At 37.6% G+C, this 4,777-nt stretch overlaps 1 pseudogene; it reads right to left on the bottom strand.

Moving 5' to 3' along the window:
• Nucleotides 1–1,663, bottom strand: part of LOC103201861 — a 110,621-nt pseudogene extending 108,958 nt beyond the window's left edge.
• Nucleotides 1,664–4,777: the final 3,114 nt, after the last annotated feature.

Genomic DNA, 4,777 nt, shown 5'->3' with positions numbered 1-4,777 from the left:
GATACTGCCTCGGAAACCCAAGGAGGGGTCGCTATGAGTCGGGGCCGACTCGACGGCAAACAACAACAACAACAACAACATAGAACAAAGGAGCTCTGGTAGTGTAGTGCCTAAGGCACTTGACTGCTAAACAGAAGGCTGGCGGTTCAAACCAGAAGGCTGGCGGTTCAAACCAGCCACTTCTCAGAAGGAAGGTTGAGCAATCTACTTCTGTAGTGATACTGCCTCAGAAACCAAGAAGGGGTCACTATGAGTCGGGAACGACTCGACTGCACAGAACACATAGAACAAGATCATGTAAGTCTTCAGTGAATAAAGTTCTACTACTTGTTTGAAGATGTAAATCATATAACAAATTCCAATGTATCCAAAATTATTGTATCAAAAATCCTAAGTATGGAGTGGTAGGGCTGCAGAGTGTGCTGATGAAGGCCTCTGTTCTGGATCTGACTACGACAGGTGGCACCACTTCGAATAGGAGACAGAGATGTTTCATTTCCTCCTCCTGGAAATTCATTACAGCCCATCTGCTAAGACTTCTTGTCGCTAGTAAAATAAATGTGATTTCCAGTTTCTTACTTCCCCTGTTAACAAAACATACAGTATAAAATATCCTCTTATGTTTTTTGGAGTACTAAGAGCAAATATAGGATAACAATGTCATTTACCAACATATTCCTAAAAATTCAGCATAAATATTAATAAAAATTATAGACACTCAAGAGACTTATGTCAAGTCACTTTTGACCAAAAGAGGCAAATAAGAAGGAGGGCAATAAGCAGATGAAATCAGAACTTCATGAGATAATGGATGTGCAGAAACCCAACATAATTCCTGCCCTGAACTTCCTGACCAGCGCCTACCCCTCCACCATCCAAAACAGCCCTCAAAAAACCCTTATTAAACTAAGAATAGATTGAGTAGTCTTTGTTTCTTCCTGGTTTGATGAAATTAAATGGTTTTCATGTTAACAAAATGTGTTTTTCAATATTTCTGCAAACTTACAGCTTTTAATTAAAGCATTTAAATCAAATTAAACAACTGACACACGAATTGAATTATGGCTGGGAATATCTCAGACTCGAGGCAATTATAGTACAATTTACTTCCCTACAAATAATTATTAACTTCTTAACTGACATGATTTACTCTTTTTACCTATAAACATGAACTTAAATATATGCATTCCTGAAGAAATAAATAAGAACATAGTTAAGGGAGAATGCCACCTACTAAAACAAGAATAGAGGGAAAGCAATGAGAAAGTTTAGTAGGAAGTTAGATATTTTAAAAAAAACTGCAGTGGTACTTTACATTAACAAAATACATTTTGATAAGAATCTTGGCCCCAGGCAAACTGAACCATGAAAAATCAGCTCTCTGAGTGTTCCTGTCAGAGGCCTGTGACTGAGGGATCCCTTAAATTCTTAATCTGCCTTTTTTTTCAGGGCAGGACAATATAGCTCTGCTGAAAGGAAGGTCGAGCTGCTGAACCTCCACAGTGGGTAACCCAGAAAGCAATCAAACTGAGCTGGCAGGGAGTGGATTCCAACTGATCTCTGTAGTGAGGTCTTTTCTCTCCCTCTGCAGGTACCTTACAGAAAGGAAGATTCCTAGGACTTGTGGCTTAATTTCTCTGGCTACCACACTAATCGCACGCATCCCGTAATTACTGTCTTTCTTTCTTCTTCCAGACTGTCATTCTTCTGTCTCTTAGTTCCATCCCACAGCCAGACAGTGTCTATACAAAGGCCAAGCTAGTTACCCAGCCACCTGAGGAAACTCCGAGCCTCCACTGCTCTCCCCATGCTTTTTTTGTCTTTTTCTTTCACTCATCTCCCTCCCACCCCACCTCCCACTAAAGAATATTTAATTTGCATTCTTTTCCAGCTAAAACAGAGTTAAGGAAAGTCCCTTTGCTTCATTAAATTAGATGCCTGTGCAGAAAAGTCTCAGTAATCTATGAATCAAGCCTAGACTCCTCTAGTAATAAGCACAGATACTCCAGGTATCACCAGGATACCTCAAAGAGATACACCATAATTAGCAGGGTAAATGGTATCAAACTGGCAAGAGTGGGCTTATATATCTTTACAGGTGTCGCCTGTAACTCTTACCTTGGGCTGGGCACATTGATTTATGTTTTTTTTTAATTGTCAGGATAGAGGTTATTAGAAAATCTCTAGACAAAAAGTTGCAAGAGTATGCATAAATAGCTATCAAATTTAACCTGAGTGGGTCTCGCGGCCTTGTACACCAACAGTAACTTGTCTTTTTGTGTGTCACAAATATCCTTTGTCTTAGTCTGTGTAAATACAAGGAGAGTCTAACAAAAGAATATTCAAATGGCTCTGGCTTGGAAAACTATATACATCTTTGAGTGTGATTGCTATGTTCCTTCCTAGGACCCTGGGGTAGGTGTGCTAACCACTTCTGTGAAAGATTGATTGGTTTTCCATCCTGGAGCATCTGGGGGCATTGTGGAGACAGTTTAGGGTAGCCCTGGAGGTGCAAAGCACCTCAGAACCATGCTGAGGTGACCCCATTGTAAAGTGTTAATTGGCTCTGAAGGGAGCCTCATCTGGTCAATCCAGATGGAGATGGAGATTTATCTACCTAGATTGAAAATACCACAAAAATGCCAAGCCACCTTCTGAGAAGAATGGAATTGATGCTAGGCAATAACAGATTGTCAATATAATGAAAGGTTAAAGAGCAATCAAATGACTTGTACTTCCCTCATTTTCTCTAATGAACAAAGCTGGGCCTTTACAAAGCATAAAAGCAATCTAACTTATCTGTTTTACTTAATTCTGAAAAACATTTAAATGCTCATTTCAATCAATTATTGAGTTTTAGCCAGAATAGCACACTTAATAATTCTAAATAAGTCAGGAGGGAAAATTATATATACAGATATAATTGAATTCACATTAAACATTCCCTGTTTAATGTTATGAATCTAGAACTTTATTAGAATAAGTATGTATTTCAGCAAGATTTATTTAAATGCATTAACTTTGGTTTCCCCTAAGCCAAGTCTAAGAACTAAGAAACAAGTCTAAGAAAATATTGCTTTTTTGGTGCTGTTGTTGTTAAATATATAGGTCTTTAAGTCTGGGAAATTAATCATAAGATACTTGCTACATCATACATGTAAAATGATTACAACAAAGCTTGGCATGTGGTACTTGCTCGTTACATGCAAGTGTCATCCTTGTGTTTAAAAAGAAATTAGACAATAGGTAGAGATTTTTTAAAATGTAAAAACATATTCTCTGCCACTAAAAATCTTACTTCAGCTAATAAATCTCATATGATCACAAATAATGATGATGTTTCAAAACGATCATTTATGAGTTACCAGTAACTGTTCTCAGCACTTTCTGTAAACTCACAGCAATGAAATCTCTAGCCTCACAACCATGTGAGGGTAGCAATGAATAATAACCCAATTTAGCTACTGAAAGCTCTGAAATCTTGAATAGGAATAAAATATACTAAAATATTTGCTTCACATATTAAATTCTTCCAGTAATTCATTTGTTATTCTGGGTTGCAGAATAAGATTATTTGTGACCGTGTGCTTGTACATGTCCAATTTTATGTTTTAACAAGAGACTCACCATGTGGGAAAACAGCCACAATCTTTACTTGGATGACACATGAATAATGCTTACAATAGAACAAGCTACTCTTGGCTGTTGGAGACAGATGGGATCAGCTACCACAGAGAGAACAGAGACAAGTTGGGACACAAAACCTCTACTTTCCCGTTGACCCCTTTGATGTTCTCTGCACACCAGCTTGGATTTACACACTGAAAGGCCTGGCACAATCATGTCTATTACTGCTGCTTCAATATGCCTAAGGCAGGCTGGCAGGGAAATTGTCCTCACCTGGATTATTCTGCTCAATAAAAATCATTTGGAAAAGGTTCTTGCATATGAAAATTTGATCAATATGCTAGGCTCACCACAGGTCTAAATATTTGGTATTCTGGTTGCACATGTGCAAAGTTAAATATGTTTGCTTGTTTAACATATGTTTTTACTAAAATAGCTCCAAAACAGCATTAGAAAAGTGGGACAATTGCAGGTTGCATTTTCTATGACCCATTTTTCCTTCATCCTTGCAAACAGAAACTTATTTTAGAAACTAGTTTTTTACCTCCTCCAGAAATAAAGTATTGCTTCATTCAGCTTAGCATTCCTAAGAAATAGTTTTTTAACTTCTAGCTCAATTTTATGCACAGTTGAAGCTTCCCCCTGTTAAAGACAAACTTTTTTTAACCAGTTTTGATCAACACTTTTCTGATATCTTCATCTGAAATATGTAATCTTTCAAACTGTGCTTTTTAAACAAAAATAAGATACTACTCATAAAATCAAGGAGCTCTGGTGACATAGTGGTCTAAGGCATTTTACTGCTAACGAGAAGGCTGGCGGTTCAAACCCACCAGCCACTCCTTGGAAGGAAGATGGGGCAATCTACTTCCGTAGTGATACTGCCTCGGAAACCCAAGGAGGGGTCGCTATGAGTCGGGTCCGACTCGACGGCACATAACAACAACAACAACACTCATAAAATCGGTCATTTTTCTTGCAAAAGTATTCTAAATTCATATTGTATAAATTGAATCTAATTTCCCCAATGAAATAATAATCAAACAAGCTGTGTTTATACCCTTTATTAAAGACTTGCTATTGATTGAGGAAAATAATAAACATTATATTTTACCATCTCTGTTCAATCCATGCTATAGATTGAACATGG

The sequence above is a fragment of the Orycteropus afer genome, unplaced genomic scaffold (assembly GCF_000298275.1).
Source record: "Orycteropus afer afer isolate SDZICR_OR568_19922 unplaced genomic scaffold, OryAfe1.0 scaffold00167, whole genome shotgun sequence".
In the NCBI taxonomy this organism is placed as follows: domain Eukaryota; kingdom Metazoa; phylum Chordata; class Mammalia; order Tubulidentata; family Orycteropodidae; genus Orycteropus; species Orycteropus afer.
The sequence above is the reverse complement of the archived record's forward strand: the minus strand, read 5'-3'. Positions and strand labels throughout refer to the sequence as shown.